At 48.0% G+C, this 21,933-nt stretch overlaps 1 long non-coding RNA gene across 1 annotated transcript in view; it reads right to left on the bottom strand.

Annotated features, from left to right (window-relative positions):
* LOC144773921 (uncharacterized) overlaps positions 1-21,933 on the bottom strand; it is a 324,142-nt gene that overhangs the window by 270,184 nt on the left and 32,025 nt on the right. Inside the window, exon 2 of the long non-coding RNA XR_013600076.1 lies at positions 217-347. This is a non-coding gene — a long non-coding RNA (uncharacterized LOC144773921). The remainder of the gene's footprint in view (positions 1-216; positions 348-21,933) is intronic.

The following is a 21,933-nucleotide window of genomic DNA, read 5'->3' as shown; positions in this document are numbered from 1 at the left end:
CGATTAATTTGCAATGGTAGGAAAGTTGTTGGAGGCAATATTTATTAGTGGCATGATGCAAAAGACCATATTAAACAACACTTGGCGCGTCAGCAATAAGCGAGGCAGAGTCAAACAGTAGCCTTAGACAAAAGGCGGGAGAGAATGAAGATAAAAGGGTACATGAAAATGAACATTTCTAAATAGACTTATACAGCACTTATTACTCGGACTTACTCTCTTTCAGAAGATGTTGCATTCGGCAGACATGGAAGCAGCTAAGGATTTGACGAGATTCACAGAGTTGGTGAATCAAAGGTGGTAATTCAGCGCCTTGAAGCCCTGCGGGGCCAACTTCTTCTTTAATCCTAACAAAGTCAATAAATTGAGGTCACCGAAAAGCGATAACAGCAGCACACATAGTTAGAGCTCCAAGACACAGATCTGCTTTTGGAGGGCGCTATACAATTGATAAATATTGTAATACGTTGAAATTGAGAAATTTACTGACCTTTAAAGCAGACACAATTTGAAAACGTTTGCTCAATTTACCACTGAGGATAGAATTATTTTAATTTATATTCCTTCTGTCCTTCCGCTGAGATCCCACTTCAAAAAACCTTCTATCTCAAGAAAAAACACAAGTTAACCAATACTCTTGTCGCATAGCTTGGTACGACACTGTGGTATTTTACAAAGTTGGACGTCCGACGCATCCCTCCTACTGTATTGCATTTACATGCTTTTCTGAATATCTTTAATTTAAAAAAAGATTGAATTAAAAAAAAATGCATAGACTTTTTTTGCATACCAGCCAAACAAACAAGAGAAATTGCGAATGCAAAACAATGTAGGAATATTTTAACATCCTCTGACTACAAATTAGGCGTGGCCATAGATGCATGCTGACATCACTTCCTTTGAGTGCACACAAGGAGGCCTTTCATGTTTTAGTGCTTCCAGAGCACCTGGTTGGGCTACAGTTGATTCCTTAAGTGCCCATTGAAAAGCAATGAGAAGAGCCGGGTTCACCCAGCGGCCTTGCTGGCTCTACGCACAGCTAATCAGCAAGTGATTGTACCGCCATTTGATACGGCGGAGCGGGGCCTGATTTTCATTAGTATAAAATTGCCATTAATAACAATGTCAGAGTGGAACATCCGTTAAGAGTCTGCCTTGGCTAATTTGATGGGAAATTCTAATAAAATTTCTCGAATCCTTCTTCGACTTCCCGCTATGGACTTTAAATGGCTGTCGTAAATACTGTACATGCCACTTTTTAACAGGAAAAACCACAAATTAAACTGCTGGCCACTTCAAGGCCTGGCTGCTTGAACCCTTTGTAAACAATCCACCACTCAGTGGAAATGTTGAAAAGGCTAAAGGATTTGACAGACTTTGCTTTTATCCGACTTTTTTTTTTCCTTTTTCAAATGTAATGCTCCTTAGAAGTTAAGAATGAATCCCAGGGGGGACTGCCATGCTTGCGCCTCCCCCCAAACGAATGGCTGTCGGAGGTGGGGTTGCAGGTACACTCTCTCTCATGGCCAGGATGCAGGCTTTACTTTGGTCTTTCAACGCGGTTTGCCCGTACAGTACACATGCACTGGTTACAAAATGGCCGACTACAAAGGTATGAATCGTAACCAGACCCTCACAAGTTCCCCTTTAATGTTCTTCCTCAAACGAACTTATGCTTACGGTAAAATGTGGATGAAGTTGTTAAGACTACCTGATCCTCATATCTAGTAAGTGCCCTAGCTACATGTTGTCCTTTCTCTGTCTCGAGCACAGGTGGTAGAACCTTCACCCACACTGCACGGCATGCTCCATCATGGGGTTCTGTTCAGTACTGGGGACCAGCGACCTTGACATCCTACAATTAGTGATTAATTTGTAAAATATTAAGTGCCAGGGCTCTGATCAGGAGGCCACTGCAGCTTGCACCACCCATCGCCCTTGTCATTGCTGCCAAAACAACTACTAACCATCTCTCTCGCATGTAAATGCAACAGTTCCGAATATTCCAGGTCCCCAAAGCTAAAGGAATGGCTGGGAAGGCAGGCATTAGCACTATTTTAATGTATATTGTATTCCTAGACAACCGTTGTTCTGCTCATCTCTAAATTACATGAGCAGCGCCACCATGTGGTAGACTGTTCTAAGTACGGTGTTGACAATTAGGTGCCTGGTGCCAAGCACCGGAAACCAATTAAGTGCCGGTGCTGAGCACAGGGAAGCACCGGCTCAAATTAAGCACTGCAAGAATACTCTTGGTGTTTATCACCCTTAGTTTTCCATCTTTAATACTTTTCACTGCTACCCTAAACTACTTAAGTGAAAGTAGTTGTTCTCCAATATTGAACCCATCTACCTCCATGGTGGTCAGTATACAGGATTTCTCTGTGAAGATTCAATGAAATATAATTTGCAATATATTCAGGAACTGGTTACAATTAACAAAAGAGTGTGACAGATGGGGACTAGTTAGCCATCATAGGGTTCTCCCATCTAGCATTGTGTGTGCCGTTGAAGATCAGCCACATCGTCTGGCCTTCTAGATTGTAGTGGACTATCGATCTCCTTGGAGGTCCCTCCTCGTTGGCTTCTGCTTTGTATTTGGACACGTCCTTCAAACCTTTGTGCCCAGTTAGACCTAGTTGAAATTGTATATGATATTAAACTCAACTGACTTCCAGTCACAAGATAAAAATACAGGAGGGTGACATTCGGGATCTTTCTTGTTCCGGAACCTTCTCTTGTGCTTACCAAGTACGGGAAGTTGCATTCATTAGGATAATTTGTATTTATTTATTTTTTATTTGATGAGTTTTATAGTGCTGGCTAGACCCGGAGGTATCAGAACGCTTTACATGAGGTTCCACAATGTTACAAAATTACATCAGTTACAGGTTACATCAGTTACTAGTAAAACATTTAAGGGCATAGAAGACGAGATAAATGGAGCGAAGACGGGTAAGGGGGTAGGGTAAAGGGGCAGGAGGGAGATACCATGGAGAGACAAAGGAAAGTCTGCCCAAAGTCCGGCTGGGTAGGTGACGGCCGGGGGGAAAACCACAGCCAAACTCCTCTATAGCTATCAGGTAGCTCCACCGGGCACTGGCCAAATAGCTAGGTCTCAACTGAAAAACATTCAAAGAGTATAGAAGGCGAGATAGATGGAGCGTAGAAGGGTAGGGCGGTAGGGGTTGGGTGGAGGGATGACGGAGAGATGAAGGAAAGTCCGTCCAAAGTCCGTCTGGGTAGGTGATGGCCGAGGGGGAAGTCCACAACCCATCTCCTCTTTAGCTAACAGGTAGCTACACCGGGTATGGGCCAAATAGCTAGGTCTCTACGGTCGAAGGTAATTTCACATATTAAATGTCCTGATGGGTACGCCGGGTGGGGGATAGGTTTGAGTTCTGGTTGATGTCCGTTTTTTGTCCCAGAGTTGTAGTTCAATGTGCTAGAGACCACTGTGGCAGCCATCTTGGTGTTACAAGGCCATAACTCTGAATTGAGAATGCTAAGAAAAGAGTCACAGGCACAATTTTGGGGACCGGCACTGCTCTCATAAAGAGCGCTGTGGAGAAGAAATCAGACACTCAAACAGCAGTGTCTTGTAGCTGAGTGAGCCAAGCGCTGGGATCCACATATGATGTGGGTTGTGTGTCTTCAGCAGGACGGGTGCCATCTTATGTGTCAGCTGTGCGTGGCCTCTGGACGCAGTTGTTCCCATTTCTGGTTGTCCCTCTTGGCTCATAAGTGTGCTTCTACATCATATTGCGCAGGTGTAAGTGGAGTCTTAAAGTCACGCACAGGGTCAGGCAGCTCCCTCCTGTACCTCCAAAACCTCTGTCGTGCCCCCGTTTCCTGCAGGTACACTTCTAGCAGTCAGGAAGATTATAGTGGCCACTAAAGAGGTAACTCTTCTAGCCTGCTGCGGAGGGGGATATTGTAGTGCCATGGGGGGGGGGGGGTTGAGAGGGAGCTGCTGCTTCCTCCTGGGCTTGAGGCGGTCAAATTATTCACACAAGTTTTTCTGTGATACCCGCTGTCATCGGGGCCCAGTCGTCGCTCGTTCCGCTGGTATGTTCAGGAGATTTGTGCTCTCACCTCCACAGGGGGGGGGGCACCATCAACTCCGGTCCCGCATCCCAGAGGCGGCGGCCATTTTGCTGCAGGCAAGGGGCAGTCCGTGATATCCGGGAGGGCTCCGGCAACGCCACATGTACTTCGGCGTCATCTCGCAGCTACTTTGCCGTATGGGGGGGCTCCCTTGCCCTCATGGCCCCCTTTTCGGGTTTCAGCGTCATTCCGGGGCCTTGTCTATATTAGGCTCGTGGGGAAGGCGCCACATTTTGAGGTCAGGCATGCCATCTCTCCCCCGGAGTCTCACTCAGCTGTTTCTTCGCCGGTGTAGTCCTGTTGTCTCCCACTTCTAGATTCTGCTATGTAGGGGATCCTCCGACCCTGTTTTCTCCTGGGTAGATGTCTGATTCCGCCAGTATTGTGAAGGAAATTATATATATATATTCCCTGTGAATATCGAGCTTGGATCCAGCCCACGTTTCCCGATGTTTGACAACCCTGCGATAAGCAATGCTACTCTACTTTTAATACATCTATCTGAGGGTCTGGACATATAGACTGCTTAAAAATAATAGAAAACGATGCAGGCTGACTAGCCAGGCAAGCAACAGATTGCTTCAGAGTACAGTGCGCCAATTTACTAAAATTCACACAGTGACCAAGACCAAATCCAAAGAACACAGTATTTGCTATCAGCACAGCCACTGGAATTATGCAGCAGAGGAGGCCCAAATTATGCAGCAGGATTGACTAACTGAGGGTGGATGCACTGATTCCTTTCAATGTAAAAGTGGGGTACGTCAAGGCTGCATCCTGGCGCCTTTTTTATTCTCCCTTTATATTAATAATCTTGAGAAGCATCTCCTACAGTTGGGATCTGACTGCCCCCGAGTAGGGTCGCGTCATGTCCCTGTGTTACTTTACGCAGATGACGCGGTCCTCCTCGGACGCACACCAAAGAGTCTACAGATTTTAATTGATGGTTTTGTTTCTTTTATGGGTTCATTGGACCTTTCTGTCAATTTGGGTAAATCGTACGTTTTAACTGTTGGTAAAAAAACCCTCAACAAATGTACCTTTATGATTGGGAGTCATAAGATGGAGAAGGTTAAATCATTCTCATACCTGGGCGTATTATTTGATGGTTTATTAAAATTTAATGCCCTGATAGAGGATCGCTGTCGTAAAATGAATGCCACTAATGGGGCTATAGCTGGTTATGGTCGAAGGCTGGGGAGGTGGTGTCCCGAACAGGTGATGATCCTGTATAACTCAATGTGCTGCTCTAAAGTTATCTATGGGGCAGAGGTGTGGGGCTTTGTAAACACTTGTCAACTGCAGCGGGAGAAGAACAAACATCTTCGCTCCGTCCTGAAAGCCCCACACAGCTTGGCAGCCGCAATAGCACACAGGGAGTTAGGGATCCCCTACCTTGAAGACGCGATAAAGGTTAGGCCAATCTTAGCCTGGCTCAAAATCTGGATAAATCCAGAGGCGAGCCTAAGCAGGGAAATATTGAAGGACTGCCTGGGCAGAGAAAAATGGTCGCGAATCCCGTGGCTCAGCTATGTAAAGTCTGTATTGGTAACTCTGGGCCTAGGGAATCTTTTTATTGATTCGACAGCGATCACTCCCCAGCATAAGACAATTGCTAAAAAAGCGTTTTTTTAACACAAAGCCACACAGAGAACAGAACATGATATGGCTAAAACGACAGTGCGCGCATATAACCTTGTAAAGACCACAGAAGGAATGGAACCTTACCTAGACCTGTTATACAATGCACAAGAAAGGTTTTTAATGAACCGTTTTAGGCTCAATTTTTTACCATATTTATTAGGATCACCATTAGGGTATTCACTTACTATTGAGCAGAAGGGAACCTGCGGCTGCGACAATAGGTCTCCGCAGGATTCCCTTCAGTTTGTATTGTTATGTCCATTTTATTCTGAACCCAGGCGTAGATTCTTGGTTGACATCCTGAAAAAATCTAATATAAAATGTGCCAAAGAGGCTTTGATTTTTTTACAACAGGCGTCGGACCCCCTCACATTGTGCTGTATTATCAATTTTATCAAAGTAGCTGTTCGATTAAGAGCTACTAGAGGGGGGTGGAATTGTGAGACCTTCGTGATTGTTTTTAATGAATTATAATGTTTTATTCAATTTACTGGGATTTTGTTGTTGTACTAAAATTAGGATACATGCTAATCTGTTGGTTTGTTTGTTAAAAGAAATGAACTGAATGTACTTGAATTTTTGTACTTTTATGGTGATTTTTAATCATCGAATAAAGAACCCAATGAAAATGAAATGACTAAATCACGAGGCAAAAAAAGGCAACTTATGTGGCGTGATGTTGCACATTTTGTGAAAGTAATACTTAATTATTTTGACATTTTAAACACATGGTAACACTGTCTGGAAAAATATTTCACCATGTTAGTACCAATTAAACACCCAAATACAGCAACGAGCAACTGAAAGACGACTAGTCAGCCTTTGTGAAGGGCTCTCCAATGTGCAGGAACATGTGTTGCCATGTTTTAGTACTGTTTAATCCATTTGAGCTGGGGGAAAAAACGTTTGTTAAAATCTGCAGATTTTGCAGCACATGATGGATTATGTGGCGAATCCAGATGAATGCAAAAAAGTTGGGGCTACAGACTTGCATAATTCCAGTGGCCCTGGCCATCAGTAATAATATACTTGCTTTAACAATGGTGGGTGAAATAGTGGAGGAGATGGAAAACGAATTGAACAACCAGATGTGGGTACTTATGAAATTTCAGCTACTGTGGTCACGACAAAATGGCGCACTTGAGCCCCCTTGAAGCGCCATCCATGCATTTGCCTAAAAGTGGTGGAAGCACCACATGCGCTTGATCGGATGGTCAGAGAAGCTACTCTCCAAAGACAATCTAAGCCTGATTACAAGTGGCTCGTTATTTTCCGACCCCGGCATAAACCCCTGTTTATGCAGGGTTGGAATTGCGAGCTGAGTGTTATTTAACACATCCGATAATTACCGATAATTATCGGATGCGTTAAATAACTCAACCTTCGTTAAACTTCAGCTGGTCAACACTGCTGAAATTTAACAGGGGAAAAGCATACTGTGTTTACCTTATCCTGTGGATTTTGGTGTGTTGAACAGCAAAATGCACATCCTATTCCCCAGAAAAAAGTAATAGGTGCTATACCCGGTGGTATTGGTATTTATCAAGTGCAATAAATAGCACGTGTACTAGTAATCAGTATGTATGTCACTACAATGCATGCTTTTACAACGCATGCCTTTACCACGCAACTTTTACAACGCAAGTCGTTACAACGACTTGCGTAGGGGGGCGCTGGATAGTGAATAGTTTAATTTACTATTCCAACTCCAGTCCTCGTGGATAGTAGAGAAGGTTTTGGATAGTAAATTAAACTATTCCCTATCCTACAGCGCCCCCCAGCGCAAGTCGTTGTAATGATTTGCGTTGTAAAAGTTGCGTGGTAAAGGTAGTGCGTGGTAAAGGTTGCGTTGTAAACGCTGTTCCCCTAGTAATCAGGCCCTTTTGTCCTACAGATGTGAGAAGGAAACATTGGCTTTGTTTCCAGATTGGTATGGGGCACCATGCGTGGTTCACTGTGGGTCAACAGCCTGCCAACCACAAACTCACTCAACAACCCAGACGACCAAACTCTATCTAAGGCGATTCGAGGGTGGGTGGCGACCGGTAGCAGAGCAAAGGCAGCGGGATCAGGGCCCAGTGGTAAAATGGCCAACCACTACCCAATTGTGGCCTTATTTTGCGAACCACCCCGGCACCATTATGCCAGGGCACCATTGCTATCCCCTGGTGAGGCACAGTGAAATCTTAAGTACGGCTTGAGGTATCGGGGGCTACCAGGAAGGATGTGAATTCCAGGCAGGATTGGTGATACGTTTATGGACAGTCACCAGGTGAGAGGAGAATTGTTCCCAGTCACCCTATGAACCCATGAACTCTGCCGCCAGATGTTTATACTGTTACCTTTTAAGTAATCTTGAGTTGCCAAATTAGCTACGGAAGCAGAGTTTTATTTCCACCCCTTCTGCTTGATCACATTATCCGATGGTAGAGTTTCTAGGCCTCAGTTCATTTACCCGCCAAAATCGCAAGCACTCAATTTAACAACTGTACAAAAATTTTAATATTTGCATTGACACATAATGGGGAGCTGGTGCGGTTTGGGCGCTTTCTTAAAGCACATTTATTCTCTGTCTGTGTGACACACCTGTTCCGACCCAACAGGAAAGTCTACCCAAAAGTGCGCCCTCCAGCAGGACCCGGGGACCATCGCTAAACCAGTAATTGAAATACATCTTTTAATTGGCTGTGTAAGGGGTGGCAAGGGGTGGAGCCCTTCCAAGAAGCGCACTTATCGCCTCCCCCGGGCAGAGACCCACTCGGGAGCTGTCACAGAATGTTCCTGACTATGGAAGAGGGCTGGAAATATTCACACCGGGGCTCAAGGAAAGGCCTGTGCCGGGCGGCAGAGCATAAATACAGAATAAATCAAGACCCCCCTCCCGCCCCCGCCCCCGCCATTTTAATAGCAGATTTCCAATTTCCAACATATGGCATTCATTCCGCGAGTAGGAGCACCGCGGGCTGCGACTGTGGCCCTGTTCTCCTGGGGATTACTGCCTGCCCTGCCCCCTCCGGTCCCAAGATGGCTTTGATTATCAACAGCTCCGAGCAATCACTCTCCCGGCTCCCCCGTCCGTAGGCGCTGGCAGATTTATACGCTTTCCCCAAACTCGCCTGGGTGAGGCCTTGACAGCCCAGAAAACGCCGGGTGAGTTACGGGAAAGGCGCATGAGTGGCACTTGGAGAGGTGGGGGGCGGGGTCTGACCTCCTGACCCGCTCCCCGGCGCCAGGCCGTGCCACCGAGTCAACCGAAGTACATAGAACATCCGAACAAGAGGGCCCCAGAGCGCTGCCAACCGACCTCGAGAGGCATGGCAGTTAGATGAGATTGAAGGTGTAGCGCTGGCTCAGCGGGTTGAGCACCTTCGGCAGAGATCTGCATTGCATGTGGCCTAGTTGCTGATTTTGAAAAAATAAGCTATGAGTTTAGGCCTAGGCAGATTTTGGACTTTGACAAAAAAAGTGTTAATCTGTGCAAATTATTTTATCTTCACGTTGCTCCAATTATAAATATGCATAATGTCACATACATGTGTGCAATGTTTATATAAGTGTACAGAGGGATATTTTGTACTTTCTCAATAACGTTTCTCCTCACATCCTTTCCTCTGTAGTCTGATTCAATGTGAACACACACCATCCTGTTATGAATTCAGGACCCCGTGTTTTAAGAGTTTCTGAAAGGATGTATCCTTAGGGATGGAGCAGTCGACCTCGAAGCTGGGGAACCTGGTTCGAGTCTCGGCAACGACGCTCAACATCCTGTGATTCTGGGCAAATCACTTAATCTCCCTGTGCCTAACAAAAAATGAATGTATCCGTCTGTAACGAAACTGGTGCTCATGTACAGTGCTCTGATACCCGATGTCTTTGGGTCGAGTTCACGCTATATGACTCTTAAAAACATAAAAATAAAAATGCTCTCACCCCACGGCAGCTCTTCTGCAATGGCAGAGGAGCGTTGCCCCACTGGTCTGAGCCAGCCTGTGCAGGGAGGGGCGGGGCCAGGGCAATGGAGGAGTGCTATGTACACTTCTAAGTGCTTGTGTGTTTTGCCGACTGTCTCAGGCAGGCCAAACACACATGCGCACTTAGGTTTCTGTAACCTAGCTGCATTGAACAGCCAGGTTGAAGAAACAGCATAGACTCCCTGTCCTGAGCGGAGCGTCTTTCCAGCCCGCTCAGGCCAATCCCCTTGCTGCAGCCGCTCGGGGATTGCACAGGGTGTCTGATGCTGCCCCAGTGCCTGCTGGGACCAGCAAGCAGCACAGCAGAACACCAAGGCACGAGGAGCGATGCAGCCGGCGGCTTCAGGGAAGTGTTATTTTTAAATTATCACCCCCACCCTCCCCCGTCCTGCTCTACCCTGCGCCTCCTTCGCCCACCTCACCACTGCTCCATTGTGTCAGCCGCCACTGCAAACGGCCCACAGATCCCCGGAGCTATGCCTACACATTATCCAGCAACCCAGATAACAAGCATTGGCATAGCCAATAATTCTTGCCTTTGGGACCTTATTTATTTATGTCATTTCTAAAGCGCATGAATCACCCCAACCGGGGTATCTCCGGGCTAGGACGGCTGTAGACAACTGAAACCCAGTAATTTAGAACAGCAAGGTTTTCAATTGCTTTCTGAAAGGTAAGTAGCAGGGGGAGAGACAAATGTGTATGGGAAGCTGATTCCAGAGAGAAGGTGCAACATAAGAAAATTATGCACCCCCCTGTCGGGTTTGTTTTATACGAGGTACACAGAGAAGCCTCTTTTGCCCCAGAACGAACGGTCCTCGAGGGGTTGTACCGGGACAATTTATCTGTGATGTAGTTGGGTCCTAGTTTATTCAAGGCTTTGTATACCATGCAGCCGATCTTAAACTTGACCCGTTTCCGAATCGGTAACCAGTGAAGTTTACGAAGTAGAGTGAGTGAGGGGGTTCTGGGGTGAGCATTGGTCACCAGTCGAGCCGCTGTGTTCTGGACCACTTGCAGTCTTGTTAAGGGAGGATTCCTTGGCGGAAATCAGCAGAGCATTGCAGTAGTCCAGACGACTAGTGACCAATGCTTGAGTCAAAGTTTTCCTAGTAGACATAGGGAGTAGGGGGAAAACTCTGCGAAGCAAACTGAGCACGTGGAAGCAGGACTTTTCGGTTGTGGTGGCGTGTTCCTCAAGGTTACATTTCTGGTCCATTTTTACCCCTAGGTTCTTTACCACCGTTTTGGAGGAGGGAGTTGGGCCCAAGTCTCGCGGCCACCAGTTTGGAGATCAGCTTGTTACTGCATCTCTGAAGAGCATTATTTCCGTTTTCTCAGCATTCAGCTGGAGAAAATTATCGCTCATCCATTCGGTGATGGATCTCATTCCCTCTGAGACGGTGTTCTGAACGTTGGTGCAGTTTTTGTCAAATGAGAGTAGCAGTTGTGTGTCATCGGTGTAGGAAATTGGGATAAACCCTAGGTTTCTTAATAAATTTGCGAGTGGAGTGACATATACATTGAACAGGGTGGGGCTCAGGCAAGAGCCCTGGGGGACCACCTTGGTGACCATGGTAGTTTGTGATCTGAAGGGGCCTAGGTTGACTGTTTGTGTTCTTTCAGCTAAGAAGTTGGTCATCCACTCTAAGGCTATCCCCCCACGCCTATGTTTCTGAGTCTGTCTAGCAAGATCTGGTGGGAGATGGTGTTGAATGCAGCAGACAGGTCAAGCAGTATAAGGAGTACCACCTTACCCCTGTCTGCTAGTATTCTGATGTTATCAGTGACTGTCACTAGTGCTGATTCCGTACTGTGCCTGGGACGGAATCCTGACTGTGAGGGGTCGAGGCTGTTGGAGGATTCAAGGAAGTTGGTCATGTGTTTGTTTATGTGTTTCTCTAGTAATTTACTTTGTAGCAGCAATAGAGAAATGGGTCGATAGTTAGTGACGTCTTTAGGGGGGAGTTTGGCATTTTTCCTGATTGGCAGTATCTGAGCTGCCTTCCAATCCTTCGGGAGTTTGCCTTCCCTTAGTGAGCTGTTAAGAATGGGGCAGATCGAGGAGCCTAGCTCGCGGCCGTGATGGTCGCCCTTTAGCTCGGCTCCCGCAGCCCTCCGTCCTGATTGACGATCCTGTCTTCTATCCTGTCTGAGGACGACACATCTTTTGGGGCATTGAAACATAACGGCTTGTTTGTACTTACCATCCGACCCCAGGGTCTCGGTGTGCAGTGGCTCCGGAGTTGTGGCCTCCGAGGGATTGGGGCCTCTGCGAGACTTGGACCGGGACCTGGCTGGCGGGATTCGACGGCTCTCGGCCCCGGCCGAGAGCGAGAACCAGTGTTGGGAGCCGATGTGCGAAGATCCCGGCGATCCTGACCCGGGCCTGCCCTGGTGGCCGCGCGGCCGACGTGGGTGAGAGGCCCCGGGACCTGATTCTGTGAAGGGGTCTCCCTCTGCCGCTGCTTGGTCCGGCGGCCCTGGTCCTCGGGCCCTGACTCCGCTTGTTTGGGGCACCGGAGCTGGTGCTGGCGGAGACCCGTTTTGGGCGGATATCCTTTTGGCATCGAGGCCGCCCTTGCTGGGACCCCCGGAGCTTGTAAAGTCCTACATTTGCGAACTGTTATTTCCGGGGGTCTTGGTGGGCGGCGATTGGGCTGATTCACGAAATGGCGGCCGACCCTCTGGAACGAGAATCACCCTGTGGCGGCGGGCCTGTGTTGCCTAATCGTGTGGGGAGCGGATCTGGTGGACGTGAGCCGACGGTCAGAGATATCCTGGAAGCACTGAGATCCCTACACGCTTCCCTGGCCCTGGGAGTCTCGGTGGGTCCGCCACGATCTGCCGCCATTTTGGGCGGCCATCTCTTCTTGTCGCCCTCTTGTTTCGATGACTTCATTGCCTCGCCCTCCTCGATTGACTTGAGTGTCTCCGCCGCTGATCGAAGATCGTGTAGTGTGCCGGTGACTCTGGGGCGCCCTGCTTTTCATGGTTCGGACCCCGGGGACTTGGATGCTGTATTACGACCATGTTCGACATTGTTGCCTGAAACTATTGATGGACTGCCTCCTGTGCTTACTTCGATGACATTGCCTGTGTCTATAATTGGGACCACCTCGCCCGATCCAGTGGCGCAACTGAACTCCTGTTTTCCACTGATCGTGCTGCGATTGTTGATGCATCTACACTTTCGGTTCGGACTATTGCTCCCTTGTGGATCTATCTACCCCCCACGTAGTTATGTTAGTCACCATTCCACTAGACTATATGCTGATTTCGTATTTAGTATGTGGTTTTACATTGCCATGTGGTGGGTGGGATTTGTCGCTCGAAAGGGTTGGGGGTGAAATGTACGACTTCTGTTGGATTCCCGGTATACGATTTAGTAGTAACATTGTTTTTAATCGTAGAAAGGTGGGCGGTCCCCTTCTCTTAATGTTTTATAGCGCGTGATGGGGTGTCGTCCTGGACTGTTTTCGACTGTATTTTTCTGGTTGGGCGGAGGGCTGCGGCCGCCCGTTCGGATTATAGTTATTCTGCTCCTCCCTCCTGTCCCCCTTTTTTTTTTTTTTCTTCGCTTTATTTGTTCTTTTTTGTCTCGTTCTTCTTTCTTACTTCTCGCTATATTTCGGGTTCTGGTTTAGGGCGACAGGCACGCTGTCTGAAGGGTAGGCCATAGCCTTCTACAGGGGTGCAGGGTGGGTCGGGTGGGTTGGGTACTATTTTTTTGTTTGTCCTCTGGTTCTATGGCCCTTTTCTATCTCTTTTTCGTGAGGCCGCGTCTGTCCTGACCTCCTCTGGTGTGTTTCGGGTGGGGGGTGTGGCGTCGTTAATCCTCCTGATAGGTTTCGGCTGTCTTTCTCCCCGATTGCCATCCCCCACTTGGGCCGCTACTCCTTTTGTCTCCTGTCTTCCTGCCACGGGGGGCCTGGGTCGGCGTGTTTTCTTCCTTTCGTTTTTCTTATTTCTTTATTTCCCTTTTTATTGTCTTTTTTTTGTCTTCCCTCCGTTTTCCCTTCCCTCCCCTTCCCTACCTCGTCTCCCCCCCCCTTTTCCTCTCGGTGTCCTAGAAGTTCTTATGACGAGTTGGTTTTGGTTTATTGTCTTTCCGATCCCTCTGTTCTGGCTTGGTAGTGTCCTGGGTGGCGGGCATGTTACGAGAAGAATGCTCAGGGGCTGATTGTGTCTCACATATCCTGATTTCTTGAATGCATTGTATTATCCCCCCGATCTTCTGGCCCCATGCCCCCTTATTAATGTTGCAGTTGATTACGGGATATCGGATGCCTCCGTATTGAAAGTGCGCCTGTCATACGTCTTCTCCCCATATTATAAAATTAAGCCTTATTTACTCCTGTGTTTTAGCCCTTTGGTTCCCGAATTTTTTCTCCCCCCTTTTATATTGTACGGCCTCTGCTTTGTATTGATTGATTATGTGATATTTGCCTGGTGACTCCTGATTGTATTGTACATTGCGGCCGGCCGGATGGGTTGTAGGCCTTGACTTGTCTCTCCTTTTTGATGTCAATAAAGGTTTTCAACAAAAAAAAAAAAAAAAAAAGAATGGGGCAGATCGAGTCAGCCAGCTGGTCTGCTAGAAGGGTGGACGTTTTGGCAGGGATCAGGTCTGCAGCAGAGCCAGATTTGGTTGTTTTCAGCAGGGTTTTTGTTTCTTCAGTGGAAAGCGGCGGAAATTCCTCTAGTTTGTGCAGACAGGGCAAGGTGAGGGGGGGGGGGTGGTTATCAGTTAAAGTTGTAAGTGTTTAGCCATGCACCACACTATCAGTGGTTCTGTGCCACCAGGGATTGACCAGCTATACAATTACTACACACTGAGTCATGCAGTCTGATTCAGGAATACATGTTTGCTTGAAACACGAAATGGAAAGTGTATCAATTAAGTGCACAGTTTAAAATATTTTGCGAAGGACGCCCTACTGCTCCTTAGCCTTTCAACAAGCAGCAAGACCATGGTCGGTAGCAGGGGTGGTTTGGGATCATTTAAGAGTTTAAAACACCTACGTGAGAGTAGTACATATGCATAACACTACAAATGCATTAGTTGCTCATTCAAGGATTCCCTCACGCAACAGAACATACAGCAGTCACTGGCAAACCAAACCTTGTATGGGCGAACATCGAAAGTGGAAGCTGCATCAAAATAATACCATCTGCACTTATCATTAGCTACCCATATGTGCAAAGACAGGAATGCTATGTTAAAACGTTTTCACAAAGACCATGTCCATTTTACCCTGTAATGTATGCTGGCGCCAACAGCAACACAAGGGGCAAACCCTTTACTAATTCAGCTGCAGATGGAAAAAGCTAAAACCTAGCGAGCAGCAGAAAGTTATAAACTATTGAACCCGCTCACATGTGCCTAACAAGAATGGCTGAGTAGCCAGCAAAGCACTTGCCTGCAGCAGCTACCTACTCGGATGGCACCTCCAATTCCCTAAAGCAAACATTAATGTAAAAGAGAGCGATGACAACAGAAACCATATTGCTTTGGAGGCTGTAAACAAACAGCGATTAAGAGGTATTAGGACTCACTTAATAGCACTTGGACTTCGAGTCCGACAGTGCAGGGAACGGGCAGCCGAGCATTAAATTTAGCATGTGGTATTCAAGATTGTTAAAGAGACAGTCTCAGCGTGTGCATATGGACTAAACATTTTAGAGACAATAGAAAACAAGAGCACACAGGATCCTATAAACCCTTACTAACTGCGTTGGTCCTGAAGTAGACTTGAAAGCTAAGTTAGCCAAAATAGTTTGCTTTAGCCCCAAAACAAAGAAGTCCCAGAACAGGCCTACTGTGGCTTAACGTACCCCCCAACAAGTGTGTCCATAATGCGGGTGTTTCCATATGGCAATGTAATTAGACTGACCTCAAGTGTATACACTGGCAATATCATTACAATAAGGTGCAACCATTCAAAGTCCCTTTTCTTACAAGAAAGCTTCTGACCCAGCCATGGTCATTTGCAGCCGCTATACGCTTGCGCGGATCAGGAAGCTAAAACCCCTAAACACTATCTGAAGTAGGAATGATTACCATGAAATACTGCTGAGCCTGCTACATCCGAAGCTAAAGTGCTCAACCGACCACGTATGTAAAGTCTAAGATGGCCTGCGACCACAGTTCCCTGTAAGCTGCGTGTCTGGGCGGCCGCGCAGGTTGCATTTTCTCTCAGTGTAAAATAAACATATGGCCAATCTGGAGCGAGCATAACAAAAAATGTGAAGCACAAGAACTCACATAGTTGTCAGCACCGTAAGAGACTGAGGCGCTCCACGAACGTCGCATGCTGGAGTGTTTGGAGTGAGGACTCGGGACCGACAGGTGCGCACTTTTGGGAGCACGGCAGCCTTCAGCAAAGAAACAAATCACTTTAAATTCCTGTCACCGCAGTCTGTTGTTGGCGGAACTGACGTGGTTGTGCAATCTCGTTCGTGAAGGAAGCAAACCTCGAGGAAGGGAAAGTTTGTTAAAACAAGCAAAAGCATGGCGCATCGTATTGGGACTGCACCAAGTCGAAGAAGAGAACTAGGAAGACGTGGAGAAAGGCACCATGGGATACCTCAACTGGCGCTCTGTGCTCACGGAAAAAAGAGGTACCGGATCAGTTTCCATTGAGCCCATCCCTCTGCCAGTACTGCGCGAGGGCACAGCTGGTGCGCCAGCCACAAGATGAAAGGCGCACACGCTGGAGTGCTCACGGTGAACAGACGGAGTGGAGGGAGGGCGGCAGAAAGCACACAAAGTGTTTACCTTGCGGGAGCAAGCACGAGCTCCATCTGTTTGAAAGTTAATTACAAACAGATGTCGCCAAAGCTCGCTCCCGCAGGGAATCGCCAAACGTGCATGCGTTGCCATTTAAAGCAGTCAGTGAGAGAGAGTCAATCAGTGAGAGAGAGTCAATCAGTCAGTGAGAGTGAGTCAGTCAATGAGAGGCAGTGGGAGAGTCAGTCAGTGAGAGTCAGTCAGTGAGAGTGATTGAGTCAGTCAGTCAGTGAGAGAAAGTGAGCCAGTCAGTCAGTGAGAGAGAGTGAGTCAGTCAGTGAGAGAGAGTGAGTCAGTGAGTCAGTGAGAGAGAGTGGGAGAGTCAGTCAGTGAGAGTGAGGGAGGCAGTCAGTGAGAGAGAGTGGGAGAGTTAGTCAGTCAGTGAGAGAGAGTGGGAGAGTTAGTCAGTCAGTGAGAGCGAGTGGGAGAGTCAGTCAGTCAGTGAGAGAGAATGAGTCAGTCAGTCAGTGAGAGTGAGAGCGTCTGTCAGTGAGAGTCTGTCAGTAAGAGTCTGTTAGTAAGAGGGAGTCAGTCAGTCAGCCAGTCAGTGAGAGAGAGTGGGAGAGACAGTCAGTGAGAGTGAGTGAGACAGTGAGAGAGAGTGAGTGAGTCAGTCAGTCAGTGAGAGAGAGAGGGTGGGAGAGTTAGTCAGTGAGAGAGAGTGGGAGAGTCAGTCAGTCAGTGAAAGTGATTCAGTGAGAGTGATTCAGTGAGAGTGTCAGGAAGAGTGAATGAGTTTGTCAGTCAGTAAGAGAGAATGAGAGAGTCAGTCAGTGAGACAGAGTGGGAGAGTCAGTCAGTGAGACCGAGTGGGAGTCAGTCAGTCAGTCAGTCAGAGTGAGAGAGACTGTCAGTGAGAGTCTGTCAAGAAGAGTGAGTCAGTCAGTGAGAGAGAGTGGGAGCGTCAGTCAGTGAGAGAGTGAGAGTCTGTCAGTGAGAGTGGGGGAGGGCGGCAGAGAGCACACAAAGTGTTTACCTTGCGGGAGCGAGCACAAGCACCATCTGTTTGAAAGTTAATTACAAACAGATGTCGCCAAAGCTCGCTCCTGCAGGGAATCGCCAAACGTGCACGCGTTGCCATTGAAAGCAGTCAGTGAGAGAGAGTCAATCAGTGAGAGAGAGTCAATCAGTCAGTGAGAGTGTGTCAGTCAATGAGAGGCAGTGGGAGAGTCAGTCAGTGAGAGGGTCTGTCAGTGAGAGTCTGTCATTGAGAATGAGTCAGTCAGTCAATGAGAGAGAGTGGGAGAGTCAGTCAGTGAGAGAGAGTGAGAGAGTCTGTCAGTGAGAGTGAGCCAGTGAGAGTGAGTCGGTGAGAGTGAGTCAGTCAGTCAGTCAGTGAGAGTGAGTCAGTCAGTCAGTCAGTCAGTGAGAGTGAGTGAGTCAGTCAGTGAGAGTGAGTGAGTGAGTCAGTCAGTCAGTCAGTGAGAGTGATTGAGTCAGTCAGTCAGTGAGAGAAAGTGAGCCAGTCAGTCACTGAGAGAGAGTGAGTCAGTCAGTGAGAGAGAGTGAGTCAGTCAGTCAGTGAGAGAGAGTGGGAGAGTCAGTCAGTGAGAGTGAGGGAGTCAGTCAGTGAGAGTGAGGGAGTCAGTTAGTGAGAGAGAGTGGGAGAGTCAGTCAGTCAGTGAGAGAGAATGAGTCAGTCAGTCAGTGAGAGTGAGAGAGTCTGTCAGTGAGAGTCTGTCAGTAAGAGTCTGTCAGTAAGAGGGAGTCAGTCAGTCAGCCAGCCAGTGAGAGAGAGTGGGAGAGTCAGTCAGTGAGAGTGAGTGAGACAGTGAGAGAGAGCGAGTGAGTCAGTCAGTCAGTGAGAGAGAGAGGGTGGGAGAGTCAGTCAGTGAGAGAGAGTGGGAGAGTCAGTCAGTCAGTGAAAGTGATCCAGTGAGAGTAATTCAGGGAGAGTGTCAGGGAGAGTGAGTGAGTTTGTCAGTCAATAAGAGAGAGTGAGAGAGTCAGTCAATGATATAGAGTGGGAGAGACAGTCAGTGAGACCGAGTGGGAGTCATTCAGTCAGTCAGTGAGAGTGAGAGATACTGCCAGTGAGAGTCTGTCAGTGAGAGTCTGTTAGGAGAGTGAGTCAGTCAGTGAGAGAGAGTGGGAGCATCAGTCAGTGAGAGAGTGAGAGTCTGTCAGTGAGAGTGAGTCAGTAAGAGTCTGTCAGTGAGAGTGAGTCAGTAAGAGTCTGTCAGTGAGAGTGAGTCAGTCAGTGAGAGAGTCTGTCAGTGAGGGAGTCTGTCAGTGAGGGAGTCAGTCAGTGAGAGTGAGTGAGTTGACCAGTCAGTGAGAGAGAGTGGGAGAGTCAGTCAGTGAGAAAGAGTAGGAGAGTCAGTCAATCAGTGAGAGAGAGTGGAAGAGTCAGTCAGTGTGTGAAAGAGACAGAGAGTCAGTCAGTGAAAGTGAGTGAGTCAGTCACTCAGTAAGAGAGAGTGAGTCAGTCACTCAGTGAGAGAGAGAGTAAGTCAGTCAGTCAGTGAGAGTGAGTCAGTCAGTGAGAGAGAGTGGGAGAGTCAGTCAGTGAGAAAGAGTGGGAGAGTCAGTCAATCAGTGAGAGAGAGTGGAAGAGTCAGTCAGTCAGTGTGAGAGAGAGAGTCAGTCAGGGAGAGTAAATGAGTGAGTCAGTCACTCGGTGAGAGAGAGTGAGTCAGTTACTCAGTGAGAGAGAGTGAGTGAGTCAGTCAGTGAGAGAGAGTGAGCAAGTCAGTGAGAGAGAGTGAGTAAGTCAGTGAGAGAGTGAGAGTCAGTGAGAGTAAGTCAGTGAGAGTCTGTCAGTGAGAGTGAGTCAGTCAGTGAGAGAGTCTGTCAGTGAGGGAGTCGGTCAGTGAGAGTGAGTGAGTCGACCAGTCAGTGAGAGAGAGTGGGAGAGTCAGTCAGTGAGAAAGAGTAGGAGAGTCAGTCAATCAGTGAGAGAGAGTGGAAGAGTCAGTCAGTGTGTGAGAGAGACAGAGTCAGTCAGTGAAAGTGAGTGAGTCAGTCACTCAGGGAGAGAGAGTGAGTCAGTCACTCAGTGAGAGAGAAAGTCAGTCAATCAGTGAGAGTGAGTCAGTCAGTCAGTGAGAGAGAGTGGGAGAGTCAGTCAGTGAGAAAGAGTGGGAGAGTCAGTCAATCAGTGTGAGAGAGAGTGGAAGAGTCAGTGAGAGTAAGTGAGTGAGTCAGTCACTCAGTGAGAGAGAGTCAGTTACTCAGTGAGAGAGAGTGAGTGAGTCAGTCAGTGAGAAAGAGTGAGTAAGTGAGAGTCTGTCAGTGAGAGTGAGTGAGTCAGTGAGAGTGAGTCTGTCAGTGAGAGAGAGTGGGAGAGTCAGTCAGTAAGAGTCTGTCAGTGAGAGTGAGTCAGAGAGAGTGAGTCAGAGAGAGTGAGTCAGAGAGAGTGAGTCAGAGAGAGCCTGTCAGTGAGAGTCAGTCAGTGAGAGTGAGCCAGTCAGCTAGAGAGAGTGAGAGAGTGGGAGAGTCAGTCAGTCAGTGAGATAGAGTGGAAGAGTCAGTCAGTCAGTGAGAGAGAGTGAGTGAGTGAGTGAGTGAGTCAGTTAGAGAGTGAGCCAGTCAGTGACAGAGTGAGAGTGAGTCAGTGAGAGTGAGTCAGTGAGAGCCTATCAGTGAGTGTGAGTAAGTGAGAGTGAGTCAGTGAGCCTGTCAGTCAGAATGAGTTAGTCAGTGAGAGAGAGTGGGAGAGTCAGTCAGTGAGAGTCTGTCAGTGAGAGTGAGTCAGAAAGAGTGAGTCAGTGAGAGTCTGTCAGTGAGAGTGAGTCAGTCAGTGAGAGTGAGTCAGTCGACCAGTCAGTGAGAGAGAGTGGGAGAGTCAGTCAGTGAGTCAGAATGGGAGTGCCAGTCAATGACACAGAGTGGGAGAGTCAGTCAGTCAGTCAGTGAGAGTGAGAGAGTCAGTCAGTCAGTGTGAGTGAGTGAGTCAGTCAGTGAATGAGTCAGTCAGTGAGTGAGTCAGTCAGTCAGTGAGAGTGAGTGAGTCAGTCAGTCAGCCAGTCAGTGAGAGTGATTGAGTCAGTCAGTCAGTGAGAAAAAATGAGTCAGTCAGTCAGTGAGAGAGAGTGAGTCAGTCAGTGAGAGTCTGTCAGTGAGAGTCTGTCAATGAGAGTGAGTCAGTCAGTGAGACAGAGTGGGAGCGTCAATCAGTGAGAGTCTATCAGTGAGAGTGAGTCAGTGAGAGTGAGTCAGTGAGAGTGAGTCAGTCAGTGAGAGTGAGCTAGTCAGTGAGAGATAGTGGGAGAGTCAGCCAGTGAGAGTGAGTGAGTGAGTCAGTCAGTCAGCGAGAGTGTCAGTGAGAGTGATTCAGTCAGTGAGAGAGTCTGCCAGTGAGAGTGAGTCCACCAGTCAGTGAGAGAGAGTGGGAGAGTCAGTCAGTGAGCAGAGTGGGAGAGTCAGTCAGCCAGTGAGAGTGAGTGAGTCAGTCAGTCAGTCAGCGAAAGTGATTGAGTCAGTCAGTCAGTGAGAGAAAGTGAGTCAGACAGTCAGTGAGAGTGAGTCAGTCAGTGAGACAGAGTGGGAGCATCAGTCAGTGAGAGAGTGAGAGTCTATCAGTGAGAGTGAGTCAGTGAGAGTGAGTCAGTCAGTGAGACAGAGTGGGAGCGCCAGTCAGTGAGAGAGTGAGAGAGTCTGTCAGTGAGAGTCAGTCAGTCAGTCAGTGAGAGAGAGTGGGAGAGTGAGTCTGGGAGAGTGAGTCTGTGAGAGTGAGTCAGTGAGAGTGAGTCAGTGAGAGTGAATCAGTGAGAGTCTGTCAGTGAGAGTCTGTCAGTGAGAGTGAGTGAGTCAGTGAGAGTGAGTCTGTCAGTGAGAGAGAGTGGGAGAGTCAGTCAGTGAGAGAGAGTGGGAGAGTCAGTCAGTGAGAGTCTGTCAGTGAGAGTGTCACTGAGAGTCAGTCAGTGAGAGTCAGTCAGTGAGAGTCAGTCAGTGAGAGTCAGTCAGTGAGAGAGATAGAGTGGGAAAGTCAGTCAGTCAGTGAGAGAGAGTGGAAGAGTCAGTCGGTCAGTGAGAGAGAGTGAGTGAGTGAGTCAGTTAGAGAGTGAGCCAGTCAGTGAGAGAGTGAGAGTGAGTCAGTGAGAGTCTATCAGTGAGAGTGAGTCAGTGAGAGTGAGTCAGTGAGTCTGTCAGTGAGAGTGGATTAGTCAGTGAGAGAGAATGGGAGAGTCAGTCAGTGAGAGTCTGTCAGTGAGAGTGAGTCAGAGAAAGTGAGGCAGTGAGAGTCTGTCAGTGAGAGTCTGTCATTGAGACTCTGTCAGTGAGAGTCAGTCAGTGAGAGAGTCTGTCAATGAGAGAGTCTGTCAATGAGAGAGTCTGTCAATGAGAGAGTCTGTCAATGAGAGAGTCGGTCAGTGAGAGAGTCGGTCAGTGAGAGTCAGTCAGTGAGAGTTTGTCAGTGAGAGTGAGTCTGTCAATGAGAGCTAGTCTGTCAGTGAGAGCTAATCTGTCAGTGAG

This window comes from Lissotriton helveticus, chromosome 1_1, assembly GCF_964261635.1.
Source record: "Lissotriton helveticus chromosome 1_1, aLisHel1.1, whole genome shotgun sequence".
In the NCBI taxonomy this organism is placed as follows: domain Eukaryota; kingdom Metazoa; phylum Chordata; class Amphibia; order Caudata; family Salamandridae; genus Lissotriton; species Lissotriton helveticus.
Note: the sequence above shows the minus strand (reverse complement) of the source record. Positions and strands in the feature narration are given on the sequence as shown.